Source organism: Sphaeramia orbicularis, chromosome 8, assembly GCF_902148855.1.
Source record: "Sphaeramia orbicularis chromosome 8, fSphaOr1.1, whole genome shotgun sequence".
NCBI lineage: Eukaryota > Metazoa > Chordata > Actinopteri > Kurtiformes > Apogonidae > Sphaeramia > Sphaeramia orbicularis.
Genome location: NC_043964.1, coordinates 10,835,500 through 10,859,408, shown reverse-complemented (window position 1 = coordinate 10,859,408; position 23,909 = coordinate 10,835,500). Strand labels below are relative to the sequence as shown.

Here is a 23,909-nt window from a genome sequence, read left to right as displayed (position 1 = left end):
CCAACTGTGAAAGATGACCAACTGGATCATCAGTTATTTATAGGATTAGTGGATCAACAAATATTAACTATAAAGACCCAGTGCTACTTTTATGTTAGTTCCCAAATTAATTTTTTTCCTTTTACTCTAATATCGTCCTTTGCATTTTGCATTTAATCAGTATAAATCCGGTATTTTCCTGTATTTAATTTACCAATGATGAAAATGTTCATAAAAGCACAGATTAAAGTTCAGGGTTATTATATCAGAAACAGAAAAAACTGCAGAAAAAGTGACTTTTTCCAGTAAAATATAGCAATAACTGAACATAAAACATGTGTCTCCATCCTCTGTCATTGATCCAACTCCATGGGTTTTACTGGTGAATCAATGTTGTAGAAGATGACGGTGTTTCCATAGTAACTACAGAGCCTCTGAACGTCCAAATGGGTCATATCTGCTGATCATGAAAAGTCGACAAACTGCATTTTACAACAATTATTTACATGTATTGATGGAATTAGTGGATACACGCAGATGCTTTTGGTCGGTGGTGGCTGTTTGGGTCTTTAAGGGTTAACGTAGATTATTTGTATTGTGTCACCTCGGATCATCAGAATGTGACTGAACATTCCCATAAAATGTAAACGATTTACTATAACATGCATAAATACCATTCGGAGCCAGACCATTACATCCTGGTATTATTGCGAGTGTGTGTAGCGACAGTATGTCATAAACCTCTCTCGCGCATGCATGCACACAAACACATTCGCATACAGATACAACGCATTGGATGTGTAAGAGCAACACTCGTGGAAGCCGAGGCCTTGAGGTAGCCTTGGCATTTCATAGATCTGAAAGACAGATTGAGCTCAGATGGTTCAGAATTTATGAGGTGAGGCGAGCAACCTGAGGGACAAGCCAACCCCTCCCTGGGCTGGCAACCACTTATGATAGAGAGATTTACAGGCAGCTGATTGCTCATAGGCCATGGGAAAGCGAAACAACGCACAAGCGGCGAGCAGCACAAATACCGTATCCTAGCTGAATTATCACACGACACTTGTTCAAACCTACAGCTTTAAAGAATCGGGTCAAAAAACAACAAAAAAAAAAGGTTACGCTGAAGTGAACACTGAACTGAAAGGCTCATAAATCAAATGTTCACAGACCTCCGAGTCTCAAACTCCAGACCTGCGTAGTGCATATTTGGCAAAAAACTGCTTCGAATCTTGGTCAAGGCCTTAAGGAAAATATGTATAACAAAGGAGGTTGATGTGGTTTATGGTATTTGCCCACCCTTACTGCTTTTAATACGTCCAATCTGAATGCAGCTGACTTTTCACTGGACTGTCACAAACCCCTCTGAAATATGCATACGCTACACAGGTTTATAGCGCTGTGGTGTTTATCCAATGCTAATGAGCACTGTTAGCCTTTCACAAAGAGTTCATCATCTGCACGACCATGTTTGGATTGGCTTCACATGCGCTCTCTTTTGCTTTGTTAATGTAGGATTGATATATTGTGATAAAAATTTGCTATTCTTTGCAGACATTAACCCATAAAAACCCAAACAGCCACTAGTGTCCAAAGCCAGACTGATCTAATGTTGAATAACGTCTGATCTACTAAATTTATCAGTGCTTTTAAATAATTCCACACTGTAAAAAAAAAAAAAAAAAAAAAAAAGCCCAGTAAAAAAACGGTGATATTCCAGCAGCCGGGGTGCCGAAAAAATACTGTAAAATAACGGAAAATAACCATCTCATAAGTATACGGTAATTTTCCATGATTAAAATACAGTTTTTTGCCCTAACTTTACATGAGATTTTGCTTTTTTTTTTTTAACTTTTTAATGTTTAATAGAGACTATTTTCATGTATTAAAACAATCAAATTACCATAAATATATATATATATATATATAAATAATTTTCAATGCAACTAAGTTGTACAATCCACTGTACAACCCGTAATTACACAAGATATTTTTCAGTTAACAAACAAGTCCTGTTAAACTTACCGAACAAATACTTTTTTAACGGTTAACTGTCAGTAATTTTATCTCTTTTTTTTTTTTTTTTTACAGTATTAAACTTTAAATTAACAGTTTAATCTCATAAATAGAAAATAAATATTTGTGAAATTATGATACATTTGCAAATGTATTTTAACTGTATATTTCTGTGAAAAAAGAAAAAAATTCTTTTAAAAAATTGAAATTTTATGGTTATTCACAGTTACAGTTTTTTCATGTTATTTTACATTTGACATGTAAAATCACAATCCAGTTTTGTAAGTTCATTGATAATTTCCTGTATCTTAAAAATACAGGAAAAACCTGTAAAATAAACAGTGAAAATTCTGTTAAATTACAGATTTTTTTTTTTTACAGTGCAGTAAAATGCAATTTGTCATGTCTATGTAAAAGTCATACATTCTTTCCATATAAACATCTGATTTTTTTTTTTTTTTTGCATTTTTTGTTTATTTTAGGGGGGAAATGATCTTGTTTTGTACAAAAGCAAAAGTTCCAAATGTCCGTTTAATAGCACTGTTCTTCATTTAACTTTCAATTGGAAATCGTAGGAAAAAAAACCAAAAACAAAAGTTTAACCCATAAAGACCCAAACAGCCTCTGATGACTAAACCATCTACTGATCTAATGTTTAATAACTTCTGATCTACTAAACTTATCAGTACTTTAAAATAATTAAAGTAAAAAGCAGTTAATCATATCTATGTAAAAATCATTCTTTCCATATAAACAGCTGATTTTTTTTTTTTTTTGCATTTTTTTGTTTATTTCAGGGGGGAAATGATCTTGTTTTGTATAAAAGCAAAAGTTCCAAATGTCAGTTTAATAGCACTGTTCTTCATTTATCTTTCAATTGGAAATTGTAGGGGAAAAAAAAAAACAAAATTTTAATGCTTTCTAAAAAAAAAAAAAAAAAAAAAAAGATTAATAGATTTAATAGATTTCACCTTATATCAGCTTTAAATGAGTTCAGTTAGTGCTCCACTTTTACTTAAATAAAGAAGTTGAATCAGTATGTGTGCTTTTTTTTGGGGGGGGAGGGGCATTTTTGTTTATTTTAGGGGGGAAATGATCTTGCTTTGGACAAAAGCAAAAGTTCCAAATGACAATTTAATAGCACTGTTCTTCATTTAACTTTCAATAGGAAATCATAGGAAAAAAAAAAAAAAAAAATTAACCCATAAAGACCCAAACAGCTGCTGATGACCAAAACCATCTACTGATCTAATGTTTAATAACTTCTGATCTACTAAACTTATCAATACTTTGAAATAATTCCAGTAAAATACAGTTTGTCATCTTTTCATGGCAGTGGTGATTTCTCACAGACTGCAAGGGAAGCTCAGCTCCCCCTAAAATTACTCAGATTAAATGGTCAAATATGTTCAGTTGTGTTGACATTTCATTGACTCCAAATGTGTTCGAACACGTTCATCTCACAGACGAGTTCGTTCAGAATCAGCTTTATCACAAATTAACAGACTCGATGTTGTTCACTTCTCATACATTCCCGTTGCGCTGTTTTCTCATTCGATCTCTGCTCAGTGCATTTGCCCGTAGACGCTCATGTACAGTCAGTCCAGCTTGGATTTACAAGGCTGACAGTTAATACTGAACAAACAAGAACTCCAGCTATGAATTATGAAAGAGCTGCAGCATCTGAAACTGACCACAATGAACATTTGACAGATAAACAGAACCACAGTGCTGCAGTTTCAGACTCACAGTTTGTCATGTCTGTTATGGATTGGGATTGTCTCTATCAACTCACTACATATGTTTTTAGTTTAGTTTAGTTTTTTTAATTTCACTGGTCTACACTGGAAAATGCTTCCAGAATAAAAGTAATGAAATTTTACCACATGAGAGTCACTGATAAAGAAAAATCAAGTCAAAAATGCTGGTTGGCTGAACTTTCCAAGATACAGCCTTGGGTCAAAATGTGAAACTCAAGAATTAACGAGAGAATGGGTTTGACTCAAAAGGAATATTTGTCTCAGAGCTACAAGATCTACTTCAAAACACTGTCTGTGCATTAGAATACATTCACTTTACAGGTTCTATTTAGTGGAAGATTTATAAAACTATTATATAAATGTACATAAACCAATACATATGTGTAATAACACTTAATCATATACCTTGAAAACATGAGCAAACCGGCACTTTTGTCATTTATTTTCCAATTAATCTTATTAAAATACGTAACATTTAGCACATTTAATGTCTGAAGCAAATCATTTCTAAAAAACTGTAGACCAGTGTTCTCATCAATTACTAGAAATTTCAGGCGACCCCTTTTGAATTCCAGGCGACCCTGTGTGGGGTCCCGACGCCAAGGTTGAAATACACTGCAATAACGCCTATAAAGCACAACATCTCAGATTTCCAAAACCGTTCGAATTTTTCCAATTGCACAAACGGTGACAGTGAGTGACAGCCATCCAAACTGCATATGCACAGGGCATATCAGCGGTGACACGTCAGGTTTTAAAGAGTTAAATAAAGAAAAAAAAAAAGGATTTTGGAACGGGCATAAAAGTAGCTGTGGGTCTTTATGGATTAAATTCATTCTTATTCATTTACAGGTGGGGAAGCAAAATTTACAATGAACATTTAGTTGTTTTTTCTCAGCAGGCACTATGTCAGTTGTTTTGAAACCAAACATACAGGGTGGGGAAGCAAAATTTACAATATTTTGAGGCAGGGATTGAAAGACAGTGTATGACCAATTAGTTTATTGAAAGTCATGAGAATTTATTTGCCACAAGAAAATTTTACATAATAGAAAATGTTTTTATTCTATGTGTCCTCCTTCTTTCTCAATAACTGCCTTCACACGCTTCCTGAAACTTGCGCAAGTGTTCCTCAAATATTCAGGTGACAACTTCTCCCATTCTTCTTTAATAGTATCTTCCAGACTTTCTGGTAATAGTTTTGCTCATAGTCATTCTCTTCTTTCCATTATAAACAGTCTTTATGGACACTCCAACTATTTTTGAAATCTCCTTTGGTGTGACGAGTGCATTCAGCAAATCACACACTCTTTGACATTTGCTTTCCTGATTACTCATATGGGCAAAAGTTTGTGAAAAGGTATGGATAATAGTGTTAGGTATGATTATGACATTAATATATGTTTGTTTTCAAAACAATTGACGTAGTGCCTGCTGAGAAAAAACAACTAAGTGTTCATTGTAAATTTTGCTTCCCCACCCTGTATATTGATGTCATAATCATACCTAACACTATTATCCATACCTTTTCAGAAACTTTTGCCCATATGAGTAATCAGGAAAGCAAACGTCAAAGAGTGTGTGATTTGCTGAATGCACTCGTCACACCAAAGGAGATTTCAAAAATAGTTGGAGTGTCTATAAAGACTGTTTAGAATGGAAAGAAGAGAATGACTATGAGCAAAACTATTATCCAGAAAGTCTGGAAGATACTATTAAAGAAGAATGGGAGAAGTTGTCACCTGAATATTTGAGGAACACTTGTGCAAGTTTCAGGAAGCGTGTGAAGGCAGTTATTGAGAAAGAAGGAGGACACATAGAATAAAAACATTTTTTAGTATGTCAATTTTCTTGTGGCAAATAAATTCTCATGACTTTCAATAAACTAACTGGTCATACACTGTCTTTCAATCCCTGCCTCAAAATATTGTAAATTTTGCTTCCCCACCCTGTATACATACCATAATGACCCAATAAAGCCTATAAAGCACAACATCTCAGGTTTCCGAAACTATTGGACTTTTTCCAATTGCACAAACGGTGACAGTTACAGCCATCCAAACTGCATATGCATAGGGCGTATCAGCGGTGACACGTCAGGTTTTAAAGAGTTAAACAGAGAGAAAAATAAATTTTGGAACTGATATAAAAGTAGCTGTGGGTCTTTATGGGTTAAGTATAATCCAGATGGGTTTGCGTGTTTGTCTTTGTGTTCAAAAGGTGGATCTTAATGCAGCCGTCAGACTGATTTCCTGTTGACACTGCTGTTCAGGAATGTAGGAAGCATCAGCGTCGGTGTAGGAGCTTCGATGACTGACTGACCTTACTTCCCTCAACCCTGAGCTGAACTCCATTAAGGACCGCCTGCAGTCTGTAATTTTACCAACAGCCTCTTATCATGTTTGTCTGGTCTCTTCCTCGGGGGGTTGAGTGCTTTGCCCACAGACCGGCTTTCATGCATTTCAGCTGGCTCTTCACACAAAACACTGTCAAACACATGCAATTGTTGTGGTTTCAGAAAAAAAAAAGATCTGGAGTTCGTTGTTTTTCAGTCACAACAGCGGTCGCTTGATTTTTTTTTAGCTTGAGAGTTTGGAAAAACTGAGGCAGCAAAGATCATTTATAATTTACAGTCAATTACACTGGGTTACAAATAAATGTTTTTTGCAAGTTGTCTAGGTTTTTTTCAACTGAATTAGGATCATTTTGCACCGCTAAATCCAAAAATGACAGTCTAGTCGAAGCCATTTCATTCACCTGTAATATTAAAAAAAAAAACAAAAAACATTAATCATAAATTGACAAAAGTAAAATCTTCAGAACTCGTTTATTGCAAGAAATATGAAAGAATTGTGTATCATATGATGTGAAAATGCCCATAAATGTAAGCAAAAATGTAGCATAGTTCAGAAAGTTGACCTGATTGATCAAAATTAATGTGATTTTTGGATTCAGCACACCAAAATTATCCTAAATCAGCTCCAAAAACTTAAACAATAAATTTGTTGTTGACCAGTGTTATGGATTAAATGCATAGAAGTGACTGTGAATCACATGCATGAAGTTAATGTTTAGAACAGGTTTAACCCTTAAAGAGCCAGTGCTACATTTATGGCACTTCCCAAATGAATGTTTCTCTCTATTTAACCTTTCTTAACTGATTTATCACCATTTATTGTAATCTTATCCTCTGTATTTTCCATTTTTCAGTGTAAATCCTGTATTTTTTTCTCTATATTAAATTAGCTGATCATGTAGATGTTCATGAAAACTCAGAGTAAATTCAAAAATTATTTCAAAACAGAGAAAACTGAAAAAAAAAAGTGACTTTTTCAGCAAATTTATCAATAACTGAATGTAAACCATGACCATCCACTGTCACTGATCAATCTCCACGGCTTTTTATTATTTTATTATTACTATTAAACATTATATATCAGTGGATTGTTTTAGTTTCTGGTAGGTATTTAGGTCTTTGAGGATTAAATGAACAACAGTGGTATTAACCCATAAAGACCCAGTGCTAATTTTGTCAGTTCCCAAATGAATTTTTCTCTCTATTCAATCTTTCTTAAGTGATTTATCCCCATTTATTGTAACATTATCCTCTGTATTTTTCCTGTTTTAGTGAAAATCAGGTATATTATTTACTGATCATGTGGATGTTCATAAAAGCTCAGATTAAAGTTGATGGTTATTTTATCAGAAACAGAGAAAACTCAAGAAAAGGTGACTTTTACAGCAAAATATACCAAGAGCTGAACATAAAAAACTTGTATCTCCATCCACTGTCATTGATCCAACTCCATTGGTTTTACTGGTGAATCAATGTTGTAGAAGATGATGGTGTTTCCATGGTAACTACGGAGCTTCTGAACGTCCAAATGGGTCATATCTGATGACCATGAAAAGATGACAAACTGCATTTTGCATAAATTATTTACATGTATTGATAAGACTAGTGGATCAGAAGTTATTAAACAGTTTAGATCAGTAGATGGTTTTGGGTTAAAGGTGGATTTTTGGGTCTTTATGGGTTAAATTCTGATTCTTAAATTAGATTCTGTTGGGTTTCTGTAAACTGGCTTAGAGTCTGGTTTTGACCAACTCTATATATAAAGTGTCATGAGATAACTTTTTTGTTGTGATCTGGCGCTATATAAATAAAATTTGATTGATTGAGTGATTTGATTGGTTTTCCCCTGTAAGTCGCTTTGGAAAAAAGCATCTGCCAAATGCATAAATGTAAATTTAAGTGTAAATTGGCAATTGGAGCATTTGCTTTTTATACAAAACACGAACATTTTTCTTCCCTAAAATGAAAAAAAAAATGCAAAAAATCAGCTGTTTATATGGAAAGAATGTATGATTCTTACATTAATATAATCTGTAAAAGCCACCAAACTACCGATGGAAATGAGATTAATTGAGAATATGACTTTCCTTCAAACTCAGCTACATATAAATCCAAAAAAAATTTACTTTTTCAGCAAAATCTGTCATTAATTGAATATAAATCAAGTGTCTCCATCCACTGTCATTGATCCAACTCCATGAGTTTTACTGGTGAATCAATGTTGTAGAAGATGACGGTGTTTCCATGGCAATTATAGAGCCTCTGAACGTCCAAATGGGTCATATCTGATGACCATAAAAAGATGAAAAACTGTATTTTACACCAATTATTTACATGTATTGAAAGGATTAATGGATCAGAAGTTATTTAACAGTTTAGATCAGTAGATGGCTTTGGTTAAAGGTGGATGTTTGGGTCTTTATAGGTTAAATAAACATTTGGAACATTTGCTTTTGTTCAAAATAATCATTTTCCCCCTGAAATGAACAAAAACTGCAAAAAATCAGCTGTTTATATGGAAAGAATGTATGATTCTTACAATAATATAATCGGTAAAAGCCACCAAACTACTGATGGAAATAGATTTATTCAGAATATGACTTTCCTTCAAACTCAGCTACATATAAATCCCCCCAAAATTTACTTTTTCAGCAAAATCTGTCATTAATTGAATATAAATCAAGTGTGTCCATTCACTGTCATTGATTCAACTCCATGGGTTTTACTGGTGAATCAATGTTGTAGAAGATGACGGTGTTTCTATGGTAACTACGGAGCCTCTGAACGTCCAGACGGGTCATATCTGATGACCATGGAAAGATGACAAACTATAATTTACACCAATTATTTACCTGTATTGATAGAATTAGTGGATCAGAAGTTATTTAAGTTTAGATGAGTAGATGGTTTTGGTCGATGGTGGCTGTTTGAGTCTTTATGGGTTAAACTTTTATGTTTTTTTTTTTTTTTCCTACCTTCACAGTGTTTATTTCCTACAATTTTCTATCATTATCTTGGTTCTGTTTAGTTTTATTATAAGTTATGAAAATATGAGTAGGTGTTCTGTACTGGAGTAGTATCCTGGACAACAAAAGAAAAATCAACTGCTGTAAAATCAGTGTAAGTGATGCAAAAATATCACTTTGACAAGTGTGACGCAGAAGTGAGTCTAAGCTGGTGTAAAGTTTGGAACCAGTGAGCCAAATTCTGCACTGAGTGTTGAAGTAGTTTAAAAAAAAAATACAATGTAAAGACTTTAAAGACCTGGAACTGCATTTGTAGAGACTTCCAAATGCCCTTTTCTCTACATCTAACCTTTTATGGGTGATTTATCACCAACGACTATTTTATACTCTGTATTTGTTCAGTGAAAATCAGGAATTTCCTGTATTTAATTTACTGACCATGAATAAACTCAGTGGACATTCAAAGGTTATTTAAACAAAACTGACAAAAAGAAAAGGGGATTTTTTTTTTTTTTTTCAACAAAATATATCATTAATTCAAGATAAAAACAAGTCTCTACATCCTCTGTCATTTATCAAACTCTATGGGTTTTACTGGTGAAACAATGTTGTGAAACACAGTGTTTCAATGTTCATTACGGAGCCTCTGAACGTCCAAATGGGTCATAACTGATGAGACCGGAAAACATGAGAACACGCATTATAAACTGATGTATTTCAATGTATTAATGGTTCAAAAGTTATTTAATGTTTTACATCAGAAGATGCTTTTGGTCACCAAATCTGAACGGGTTTGTAATAGACTCCCAGATTTTTTTTTGAGTTTACAGTTAACACAAAAGTATAAATACGTCTTTGAATACACCCCTTTATTCTGTCATCTATACATTTATGTTACTTTCTTTTTATTCGTATCTTCATGTCTGGTTTTTTTTTTTTTCTTTCTTTCTTTCTGTACCTCTTGTTCAGATAAACTTGAAGGCAGTTATTGGCACACAATCAACATCCCATGATGCACTGAGGTTTTAAACTTGAGCATGTCTTTTATACACAAATTGGATTTTTTTTTTTTTTCGTCACATTCATCTTTTTATTCTTATTTATACACATCAGTAATGTCTTCTAACCAGGTGAGATGATTACATACTCCCCAGATACACTGTATTTATCGAGAATAAATCCCATTGTTACTATTATTTCATGAGAAGAGCTAAAAAATACTCTATTTTAACCCACAAAGACCCAGTGCTACTTTAATGGCACTTTCCAAATGAATTTTTCTGTATTTCTACCTTTCTTAACTGATTTATCACCTATTTTTTCATAACGTTATCCTCTGGATTTTGCATTTTTTGGTGTAAATCATGTATTTTCCCATATTTATTCACAGATCATGTAGATGTTCATGAAAACTCAGAGTAAATTCAAAACATTTGTGGTATTGTAGTTTTTCTTACCATTGTTGGTATGTAATTATTATAATTTAAGTTGACAGTTAACTGTTACCCATGGTAACACCACCAGGAATGGACTTTGTTTCTATTTTTCACACATTTTGGTTCTATAATGCAAATACCATCAAATGAGTTCATTCTAATTTGGTTTAGGCCTATTTTGTTCATTGTTTTGGTCTGAAGTCTAAGGACAGGAGTGAGTATTTAATACGTCATTATGTTAAGCTATTTGATGATGAGAATAGGGATGGGATTAAATAAGTTTTTCTTCTTCCCACTCCTTTTCGAGTGCAGATGAATGACTTTGGAATTTTGAATTTGCATGTTTTCTGCAAATGATCGAAATAAACTAATAAAATGACAAATGAAATGAAGTTAACAATATCAAAACAGAGAAAAATGAGGAAAAAGTGACTTTTTCAGGAAAGATATCAATAACTGAGTAAACTAAACATAAACCAAGTGTTTCCATCCACTGTCATTGATCTAACTCCATGGGTTTTACTGGTGAATCAATGTTGTAAAAGATGACAGTGTTTCCACGGTAACTACAGAGTCTCTGAACACCAATCAAAATTTCCCAATTCTTTGAACAAACTTAGTAGACCTTATGCCAAAGATGTTCCACAACAAATATGAAGTCATTCTGATAGACAGTTTCGAAGAAGAAGATACTTGAAAAATTGTTTACAGATGGACACCAATTGATACCAAAAGGAAAGAGCACTGAGACCTGATGTATCAAATATGATACAATATTGAATCTCATACATGGAAATTGATATTTGAAAAAAAAAAATTGGGGAGTTGTTCAAAAGGACCAAAAAAGGCTCCAGTTTCAAATAACTGGAATTTTCTGTCAATGATTTAATGGTTCAGGCTTTACAGGGTTAAAGTTGAGGGGTTTAATATCAGAGATTAAAAAAAAACTGAAGAAAAAGTGACTTTTTCCATAAAATATAGCATTAACGGAACATAAACCAAGTGTTTCCATCCACTGTCATTGATCCAACTCCATGGGTTTTTCTGATGAATTAAAGCTGTAGAAGATGACGGTGTTTCCACGGTAACTACGGAGCCTCTGAACGTCCAAATGGCTCATATCTGATGACCATGAAAAGACGACAAACTGTATTTTACATCAGTTATTTACATGCATTGATAGGATTAGTGGATCAACAGGTATTAAATAGTTTCGATCAGTTGGTGGTTTTTGTCGCAAGTGACGGTTTGTGTCTTTATGGGTTAACTTCACGGACAATAGTATAAGTTTTCCTGACAATTAATGTGTAGTTGAACACTTTGGTGATCATATCCCAGTAAAAATAGGACTGTCATTTTTACATCAGAGTGCTTTTTGTTTGTTTGTTGTATTTTTGCATTAAAGACTTTTTAAATATTAATAATAGACTTTATTCAACAGCCATTTTTGTTCTTTTCTTCTAAACGTCTGCAAACACTTGAATGTTCCTGCCTCAGCTCGGGGCAGCTTTAGCGACGCCCCCCCACTCATACAGGTAGATGCTGGGGGATCATATGTGGCGTCCCCCTGCCCTACCCTGACTGACCTTGTCATATCTGCCCGTGGTGAAAGAGGAGGCCTGGGGCTCTGGGACCACACAGCCTTGTCATCTCAGCCCAGATCAAAGGGTAGTGGTCTGACGGGGGCCTCAGCCTACGATGAAGGCTACGACGGACGAGGGCGGAGTTAGAGCAAAGCTTGATCAACAACGTGGGTGGAAGGATGCAAATCATACCTGTTTTTAACAAGAAATATCAGAAATAGTCCCTGCTTCTCTGTTTATTAATCGTAGAAAATGGACATTAACCCTTAAAGGTGGGGTAGGAGATTTTTTTTCCCTTGAGCATTTTTTACTATATTGCTTAAAATCCCCTTCACACCCTGATTGCAACCAATTAATTAAATGCTCTAACACAAAACTAAAAAAATTTAGTTACCTGTGGAACAAACGGGACTGAAAAAACACCATCCAATCATTTTAACCGACCCATCAAAATGATTGAACGGTGATATGTCTATCAAATTCAACTGCCATTTGTCCCTCCCCCCTCTCCCCTCTACGAGTACAATCCGATACTCTGGAGACGTGGCTTCGGTGGGAGTTTTGTTGTTGAGTTTTGTCTGTTTGTGTGTCTGTTAGCAAGATAACTCAAAAAGTTACGGAAGGACTTTGATTAAACTTTCAGGAAATGTTGATACTGGCACAAGGAACAAATGATTATATAGGGTGACCCAAAAAAAACGGAATTTTTGAAGTGCATATTGGCAGACATGAGCAAGTGGCAGCACTGTGAGACAGTGACCTTGAGCAAGTAAACACACCCCCATTTTAGTAACCATGGATTTTTTGAAAATGAACAGGGGATCTCAGTCACTGTCACTGCGAATCGTTACGTGGAGATGTTACAATCCTTCGTTACACCTGAATTGAACAATTTTCCACACGTTCAAGAAACCTGGTTTCAACAGGATGGAGCGACATCACACACTGCACGGCAATCATTGGCGGCTGTGCGAGAATTGTTCAGTAACCGTGTGATCTCAAGATTCGGTAACGTTCCCTGGCCCCCTAGATCGCCAGATTTGTCCGTTTGTGATTTTTTTCTTGTGGGGCTATCTCAAGAGTAAAGTGTACACGACTCGACCAAGAACTCTGGATGAGTTAAAACAGAGAATTCAGGATGAAATTCACAGTATCCCAGCTGAGATGTTACAGCGGTCAATGAGGAATCTCAACAGCAGATTTCAAGAATGCATTCGTACAGGAGGACGCCATCTACAGGAAGTCATTTTAAAAAAATGAAAATTCCATCATTGTTTCTTAAATGGCATGTTTTAAGGTTTCAATTTCTATGAATAAAATATTTTTCTTCCATCACTCTTGGTTTTATTGGATTGTTAAAAAGTTCCTGTTTTTTTGTGTCACCCTGTATTTTGGTGGTGATGGGGGGGGGGGGGGGGGGGGGGGGGGGGGGGCAGATCTGTCTTGGCAGAGGTCTGTGTTCTTTGAGTGCTTTTCTTGTTACTTTTGTGAAGTTTTCAAAATTAAAAAATAAAAAATCGAGGTCAATTAAGACCCAATCCCAATTCACCCCTTGGACCTCAACCTTACCCCTACACCTCCATTTTTTGCGGTCACATGAAAGGGTAGGGGTGTCCTCATTCTCAATGAGTCGGAGGGGAAGGGCTAAGGGTGAGGGCTGTTTGGCCCTTGAAACAGAGATTTTTCAGGACCACACCACAAATGGCGGGGTAAGAGAAATTTCCCATAATTCTGTTTGAATCAGCGGTAAGATGTAGGTAAACACAGCTAAAAAGTGCAGCAGTGTGACGAAAGAAACATACAATGTAAGTATTTTCTTCGTAAACAACATAATCATTTGATCGTCCATTTAATACCTGTTTCAATCCTACTATATAATACACGTTTCGGCCCCGCCCCGTGTCCGTCCAATCGATGTCCGTCCCATCGATATTGCAGCACGGGACACTGGAGGGTGTTTGGGCGCAAAGCCGCTGTTGCACCACGGGAGGGCACTATCATACAATGTACCACGGGTACAATGCCGCTAGTGTGTTATAAATCGCATTTCTACAGTTTGCGGTTGATAGCTGCAAAAAGATGCCCAAAGCCCGGGGAACAGAGGCGGTTACAGCTGCTGACGACATGATGAATTCTTTCGGAAACAAGGTTGTCACATCTGTTTATAGCGGAATCGATGACTGATGATGATGCAACAGGTCTCGAAGGGTTGTCCCATTTCATCGGAGAATGTTTCAACCCTTAACCCTTGCATCTCCATTTCAATGGGTAGTGCCAAGTGCAAGGGCCAAGAGGCAGAGGTAGAGGTAAGGGGGGGGGGCAAGGAGTGAAATGGGATTGGGTCATAGTCTTTAATTTTCTATTTTCCATCAACATTTGTGCGTCTTTTACACATGCTTTTATCAACTCTTTCAGAGGACACTCTTCAATTTTAATAAGTAAATTAAGTTGTATTACACATTAATTACTCTGTGCCTGCACATATTATATTCAGCTCCACAGGGGTGTTCGCTTAAATCGTCTCTTTGCGTTTCCTAGAGGCAAACATTCAAGTAAGTTGTAAATCACATTTCCTAAGGTGGTTTTCTTTGGGATTGTGTGATTTTTTTTTTTTAAATCTTCAGTCTCAGTCTATATTTATTGTTCGTCGGAGAAACCGAGGATGTCGGCAGTACTGTGAGGTTACAAGAAAAGCAGGCCAAGAAAAATTTCTCACTGAAGCTGCGTCGGGGTGGAGGTCTTCCACAAGCACATTAGGCTCCACATTTTCCCCTCCTCTTCTTCTCTACACTTTTCTTCAAACATTCCTGTCGTATTTTTTTCAGTTTTCTGTCATGACACACAATTAACATCTCAGAACCCTTTATAGGTCACTCATAGGCTACGTTCAGACAACAGGTCTTAATGCATAATGTGGATATTTTGGTGAAATCAGATGTTTTGTGTGTGCTCGTTCATATTACACTTTAAATACGACTTCTATCAGTTTTGAGTATGAACTGAATGTGACCCTGAAATCACCCGTATGCGCAAAAGTGGTCCTGATGTAATACGTGACCACGCAAGCATGTACTGTGTTTATGGAAGTAAGTATATTTTTCCCGCTCCTCCTCCTCCTCCTCCTGGGACGCAGAATTGTGACGTTTGTCGCATTTCAGTGGCGCAGAGGTCGGATAAATGCGACCTGGCCATTCAGACAAAAGTCACAATGTAAAATATCAGCTATGTATCGGATTTAGGACCACATATGAAAGTGGCCTGGGTTGGATTTGAAAAAAAATCGTAGTGCTGTTCAAACTGTCTTTAACAGATCGGATACAGGTCACATACGGGCCAAAAAATGAGATTTGGGCCACATTGACCTGCAGTCTGATCGAAACCATAGAAATACTCTAACATTCAAAATTTCAACCTTAGTGTGTAATTGGCAGTGTTCGGGGAGTTACATTTAAAAAGTAACGTTTGCTCGTTACTTCTTTAAAAAAAAAAAAAAAAGTAATCCATTACTTTACGTACTTACTCTCTATGGAAAGTAACTTTTGATGTTATTCGTTACTGTTATGTTGCTGGACTTTGGGCAGAACCACATATCTGTTCCTAAATGTGTAGGGCTACGTAAAGTTCTACTATGGATGACATAACGGGTGTTTCTTTTGCGTTTTTTGTTTTAAAAAATGCCACAAACAGAACACTTGACAAGAAAATATTGGACTACTATTCTAAGATTGTCCAACTCTTGTTCAGTTACCTCATGAAATGAGATGAAATGAGTGCTTCACAACCGGATGTTTACACAGAATGTGTTTGTACATGCGCATAATTCTTAGGGGGAAAAAAAAATAAAAATTGAGGGTAAAAATTGTACATTTGTGACATTTGTCAAATCTGTCCCTAAGAAATGTAACGTTGTGTGGAATTGAAAAAGTAACTACATTTTGTTACCACATTTTTTTCCTTACTCGTAAGTGGCAAAAAAAATCCAATAAGTATGTATATAAAAAATACAAGAAAAAGTTGTAAGGTGAAAGGAACGTGTATTTTAGAACATTAGAATATCACTTTTAGAGCATTAGACCAACATAAGTGCTGATCCACACTCCTGATCCACCTTATCCCTTTGAACATCATTCCTTACATTAGTACACTGTAAAAAAGAAAACAAAAACATAAAAAAACGGTAATATTCTGGCAGCTGGGGGGCCGAAAAAATACTGTAAAATAATAGAAAATAACCATCTCATAAAAATACGGTAATTTTCCATAGTTAAAATATAGTTTTTTGCCCTAACTTTACTTTTGAGATTTTGCTTCTTTTTTTTTTTTTTTTTACTTTTCAATGTTTAATAAAGAATATTTTAATGTATTAAAACAATCAAATTCATCATAAATATACATAGAAATAATTTTCAAAGAGACTAAGTTGTACAATCCACTGATAAAAACTGTATTTGGACAGTTTATCAGTGCTTATAAAAATACATTTATTCAACATTTTTGTTGTGAAACCTCCCGTAATTACACAAGATATTTGTCAATTAACAAACAAGTCTTGTTAAACTTACAGAACAAATACTTCTGTTACAGGTAATCGTCAGTAATTTTATCTCGTTTAATTATATGTTTGGTTTTTTTTTACAGTATCAAACTTTCAATGAACAGTGTAATCTCACAAATAGAAAAGACATATTTTTCAAATCATGATACATTTGCAAATGTATTTTAACTGTATTTTCCTGTGACAAAAGAAAAAATTGTTTTAAAAAATTGAAATTTTATGGTTATTCACAGTTACAGTTTTTTCATGTTATTTGACATTCGACATGTAAAATCACAGTCTGTTTTTGTCGTTTCATTGATATTTTTCTGTATCTTAAAAATACAGGAAAAATCTAATATAAACAATGAAAATTCTGTTAAATTACAGATTTTTTTTTTTTTTTTACAGTGTACCATTACTTCATGGTACCTAACGAAGCAGGTACACTCACTGTTCATGCCGAGGTGGACCTTACAGACCCTGTAGACCACATTGGGCATCAGATTGTGGCCTCACTGTAACTGTTGCTGTCACTGTCTTGTAATGTGTGCAGAAATTAAATCAGATAAAGGGTTAATAGGTTATAATTTGCATGCGTGAGTGTATAAGTGACCTACTCTTTCATGTCTTCCTAATTTAGAGGATGCTTCCCCTGCTTTTTCATCTTCATTTTTATAAACAGCTTCACTGGTTTGTCTCATAACCTTGGCATCTGATCTGCTTTGCCTCCGAAAAGGCCACGTCGTAAATTCCCGGACCTTGATATTTTCCCTCATTTCCCACAGGAACGTAATGATGCAGGGTTCTTTGTTGAAAGCACCTGTTCTGAACTCGAATAATGGGCCACATTTTCATCCAGGATATACCCCCTGAGGGACACGCAGCCTCCAAGCCTACCGACTTGAGGGTATCTAGTTGCCGTTTTTGTCAGTGAATGTTCGCTGAAACCTTTTGAACATTCTCAATAAACATGTGCATGAGCCTGATCTGTTGTTTTTGGAAGGAGTTGAAAATCAGACTCTAATATATTTAACCTATAAAGACCCAAACAGCCACCATCATCTATAATTATCTACTGATCTGAACTGTTTAATACCTGTTGATCCATTAATTCTATCAATACATGTAAATAATTGGTGTAAAATACAGTTTTTCATCTTTTCATGGTCATCAGATATGACCCATTTGGACGTTCAGAGGCTCTGTAGTTACCATGGAAACACTGTCAACATTGATTCACCAGTAAAACCCATGGAGTTGGATCAATGACAGTGGATGGAGACACTGGGTTTATGTTTAGATAATAAATAAAACAAACAAAAATGATTAAAAAAAATAAAAAATAATGAATAATGTGGAAAAACAAGCTAATAAGATAAAGGATAAAAGGATAAAATAAGCCACAAAATGGACAAAAATAGGTAAAATAATGAATAAAGTGAACAAAAATGACTAATAAAATCAACAAAATAATAAGTAACATGAACAAAAACAAGTAAAATGATAAATGCAATTAACAAAATCAAATAAGACAAAATTACAGAGTAATAAATAACATGGAGTAAATATGCAACAAAATGAATAAAAAACATTTAAACACTGATTCACATTTGTTCAGTTAATGACCGCCAACGACCAAAACCATGTACTAATGTAAAATGTTTAATACCTGTTGATCCATTAATTCTACAAATACATGTAAATAATTGGTGTAAAATACAGTTTTTCATCTTTTCATGGTCATCAGATATGACCCATTTGGACGTTCAGAGGCTCTGTAGTTACCATGGAAACACCGTCATATTCTACAACATTGATTCACCACTAAAACCCATGGAGTTGGATCAATGACAGTGGATGGAGACACTGGGTTTATGTTTAGATAATAAATAAAACAAACAAAAATGATTAAAAAAAACTAAAAAATAATGAATAATGTGGAAAAATAAGCTGATAAGATAAAGTATAAAAGGATAAAAAAAAAGCCACAAAATGGACAAAAATAGGTAAAATAATGAATAAAGTGAACAAAAATGACTAATAAAATTAACAAAATAATAAGTAACATGAACAAAAACAAGTAAAATGATAAATGCAATTAACAAAATCAAATAAGAAAAAATTACAGAGTAATAAATAACATGGAGTAAATATGCAACAAAATGAATAAAAAACATTTAAACATTGATTCACATTTGTTCAGTTAATGACCGCCAACGACCAAAACCATGTACTAATGTAAAATGTTTAATACCTGTTGATCCATTAATTCTACAAATACATGTAAATAATTCATGTAAAATACAGTTTTTCATCTTTTCATGGTCATCAGATATGACCCATTTGGACATTCAGAGGCTCTGTAGTTACCATGGAAACACTGTCATCTTCTACAACATTGATTCACCACTAAAACCCATGGAGTTGGATCAATGACAGTGGATGGAGACACTGGGTTTATGTTTAGATAATAAATAAAACAAACAAAAATGATTAAAAAAACTAAAAAATAATGAATAATGTGGAAAAATAAGCTAATAAGATAAAGTATAAAAGGATTAAAAAAAAAGCCACAAAATGGACAAAAATAGGTAAAATAATGAATAAAGTGAACAAAAATGACTAATAAAATCAACAAAATAATAAGTAACATGAACAAAAACAAGTAAAATGATAAATGCAATTAACAAAATCAAATAAGAAAAAATTACAGAGTAATAAATAACATGGAGTAAATATGCAACAAAATGAATAAAAAACATTTAAACATTGATTCACATTTGTTCAGTTAATGACCGCCAACGACCAAAACCATGTACTAATGTAAAATGTTTAATACCTGTTGATCCATTAATTCTACAAATACATGTAAATAATTCATGTAAAATACAGTTTGTCATCTTTTCATGGTATTACAGAGTAATAAATAACATGGAGGTAAATATGCAACAAAATGAATAAAAACATTTAAACACTGATTCACATTTGTTCAGTTAATGACCGCCAACGACCAAAACCATGTACTAATGTAAAATGTTTAATACCTGTTGATCCATTAATTCTACAAATACATGTAAATAATTCATGTAAAATACAGTTTGTCATCTTTTCATGGTCATCAAGTATGACCCATTTGGATGTTCAGAGACTCTGTAGTTGCCATGGAAACACGTCATCTTCTACAACATTGATTCACCACTAAAACCGATAGAGTTAGATCAATGACAGTAGATGGAAATGCTTGTTTTTGTTTCGTTAATGATAGATTTTTACAGAAAAAGTCACTTTTTCTGTTACTTTTCTCTACTTCTGATATAAAAACCTTTGAATTTACTCTGAGCTTTTATGAACATCTACATGATCAGTGAATTAAATATAGGAAAATACGTGATTTACTTTGAAAAAAACTCAAAATAAAAAGGACAATATTACGATAAATGGTGATAAAACACTTAAGATAGGTTAAATATAGAGAAAAAAAATTATTTAGGAACTACCATAGAAATAACACTGGGTTAAAATGGATTCTTCTGCAAAAATAAAACATGGAAATGTAATGTAGAGACTTAATTAATGTTTTCATTTCACGGTCTTCTTTTACAACAATGATTCACTGGTAAAACTCATGGATTTGGAAAAATAACAGTGGTCATATAATGCACCTGTTAACCCATACAGACCCAAATACATGACCAAAACTGAGCTAAAATGTTTAAGAACCACTAACCCTATTCATATGTGTAAATAATTGATGTAAAATGCAGTTTGTCATCTTTTCATGGTCATCAGATATGACCCATTTGGACTTTCAGAGGCTCTGTAGTTACCATGGAAACACCGTCATCTTCTACAAGATTGATTCACCAGTAAAACCCATGGAGTTGGATCAATGACAGTGGATGGACACACTTGTTAATGATATATTTTACTGAAAAAGTCACTTTTTCTTCCGTTTTCTCTATTTCTGATAGTATAACCCTCAACTTTAACCCTGTAAGGCCTGCACCATTAAATCATTGACAGAAAATTCCAGTTCTTCGAAACTGGAGCCTTTATTGGTCCTTCTGAACAACTCCCATTTTTTTTTTTTTTTTTAATATCAGTTTTCATGTATGAGTTTCAATTTTGTATCAGATTTGATACACCAGGTCTCAATGCTCAAATATTATTATTTTTGAACAAACAAAAATATAATAAAACACTAATATGTCTAACAAATTGCTAATTCCTTTTCTAAATTGTCAAAGTTCTACCTCCTTCCTCATTAATGACAGTCTTGTAGTGCCACTGGAAAGGCCTCTGGTGAACCAATTCCTCCCCCTGGTGGATTATCTGTGTATTGTATGTATCTAATTGTATACATCAGGTTTTTCCAAAAAAAAAATATATCAATGTGATCATGTAGAGGGCTTCAAAACTCACGTATCAAATATGATACGTTTGGTGTTATAGGGTTAATGAATACACTAGCAGAAGAGGTCAGTGGCTTAGAGTGGGTTGCAAATACAACAAAGATAATACTGTCATAATAACCTAGAAAGACTCACAACTCCAAATTTTTCTTTGTAAATATAAACATTTTCATGTCATTTTACTGTATTTACACTAAAACTAACTATCATTTCACAAAAATGCGAATAACCTGAACAAATCTGAACATTTTGAAATGTCTGAAGTACAAATTTAACAATAATCTGCTCGTTATTAAATGTTTTGTGTATTTGTTGACCCACTGTGATCTGAAAGTTGTAAATTACATGTGTAAATGATAAACTAAGACATAATATTGTTAAAATTGCACTTAGTTTTCTTAAGAAATTTCAGTTTGTTCATGTTATTCACATGGTTTAAAGCACAGGTGTCAAACATGCGGCCCGGGGGCCAAATCCGGCCCACCAAAGGGTCCAGTTTTAGTTCAGGTTCCACATACAGACCAATTTAATCTCAAGTGGGTCGGATCAGTAAAATACTATCATAATAACATATAAATACTCACAACTCCAAATTTTTCTCTTTGTAAATGTAAATATTTTCATGTCATTTTACTGTATTTACACTAAAACAAACTAACATTTCACTAAAACACAAACAACCTCAACAAATATAAACATTTTGAAATATCTGAAGTGTAATTTTAACAATATTCTGCCTGTTATTAAATGTTTTGTGTATTTGTGGATCCACTGTGATCTGTAAGTGGTAATTTACATGTTTAAATGATAAACTGAGACATAATATTGTTAAAATTGCACTTAATTTTCTTAAGAAATTTCAGTTTGTTCATGTTATTCACGTTGTTTTAAAGGATAGCTGGTAGATATAAAAGTTTCATCAATAATTTTACTTTTTTGGCTCTAAAACATAGAAAAAAGTTTGGAGTTGACATTATTTATATATTATTATTTAATTATTTTACTGGTACGGCCCACTTCAGATCAAATTTGGCTTAATGTGGCCCCTGAATGAAAATGAGTTTGACACCCCTGGTTTAAAGGATAGTTGGTAGATGGGTGCTTCTATGAAACTGGTCCCTAAAAACAGGACTCCCTGGTGGATTATCTGTGTATTGCATGTATCTAATTGTATACATCAGGTTTTGCAAGAAAAAAAAACATCACACTGATCATGTAGAGGGCTTCAAAACTCATGTATCAAATATGATACGTTTGGTGTTATAGGGTTAATCTGAGCTTTTATGAACATCTGCATGATCAGTGAATTAAATATAAGAAAATACATGATTTACACTGAAAAACATGAAAAATACAGATCCTCATATTATAATAAATGGTGATAAATACTTAAGAAAGGTTGAATATAGAGAAAATTCATTTGAGAACTGCCACAAAAATAGCACTGGGTCTTTAGGGGTTAATTATTTTGTCATTATTTTATGAATCCTTAAACAGAAGTAGAGTTTGCTTGACTTAATTATATTAAATGTTCACAAAGTTCAAAGCACATGTATCTTAAACATTTAAAATAGACCTGAAAATGAAGTGATGAAGTCGATACCCCAGCCTCGATAACAAACTTGCAAACATCTGTGGATTGTGAAAAAAAGATTCTGTCAGTTCATATTATTATAGGAATTGACAACTTTAATACTTTTCAAACACCTAATTTTTAGCTCATGATACCTCCTCAGTCAAAGTGTTAAAGTCAAAGTTAAAGTGTTGCGAGCCAGTTGTGGACCAGTTTGAGGAAAGAAAACAGAGCTTTGCACCAAATACCACTTGAAATTTGTGTGTAGTTATGATTAAAATTAATGTATAAATGTCAGCACGTGTTTATTACCTCGCAGAGTAAAGGTGTAATCTTTAGTTGTAGTTTGTTTGCTTGGTACAGGGTATGTTTTTTCTGATCCACATTCAATGAAGAAAAGACCCAAACATCCACAGGTGACCGAAAGTACTGATAAAAACTGTTTAATACCTGTTGATCCACTAATTCTACCATTTACATGTCAATAATTGGTGCAAAATACAGTTTGTTGTCTTTTCATGGTCATCAGATATGACCTATTTGGACGTTCAGAGGCTCAATAGTTACCATGGAAACACCGTCATCTTCTACAACATTGATTCACCAGTAAAACCCATGGAGTTGGATCAATGACAGTGGATGGACACACTTATGTGATGTTAAATTAATGATATATTTGCTGAAAAAGTTACTTTTTCTTCATTTTTCTCCGTTTCTGATATTATGACAATGAACTTTAATCTGAGTTTTTACGAACATCTACATGATCGGTAAATTAAATATGGGAAAATACCAAATTTTTTTATTGAAGAAACACAACACAGAGGATAATATGACAAGAAATGATAATAAATCACTTAAAGGGGTCATATTTTACTAAACCCACTTTTGGTAGTCTTTGGTAGATTTATTTGTGCATTTGAGACACTTGTTTTTATGTTCAGTTCTTGATATATGTTGCTGTAAAAGTCCCCTTTTCTTTAGTTTTCTCTGTTTCTGATATAATAACCCTCAACTTTAATCTGAGCTTTTATGAACATCTACATGATCAGAAAATTACTGTAAATATCAGAAAATACCTGATTTAAACTGAAAAAACACAAAATACAGAGAGTAATATTACAATAAATGGTGATAAATCACTTAAGAAAGGTTAACCCTTTAAACCCTGTGCCTCTAATGGTCTGTCTGGACTTTTTAGTCACACATCACGAAGGTCCAGTGGACTTTTGGTATCAGTTGGCGTCCATCCATCTGTAAACAATTTTTCAAGTATCTTCTTCTTCGA

General features: G+C 34.1%; 1 long non-coding RNA gene across 1 annotated transcript; it reads right to left on the bottom strand.

Annotated features, from left to right (window-relative positions):
* Positions 1 to 2,784: 2,784 nt before the first annotated feature.
* Positions 2,785 to 10,504, bottom strand: LOC115424722 (uncharacterized). The gene is made up of 3 exons (XR_003936127.1): positions 10,494 to 10,504; positions 3,626 to 3,633; positions 2,785 to 2,853 (listed from the first exon to the last, which is right to left on the bottom strand). It is a non-coding gene; the product is annotated as an uncharacterized LOC115424722 (long non-coding RNA).
* Between the last annotated feature and the right edge of the window lie 13,405 nt (positions 10,505 to 23,909).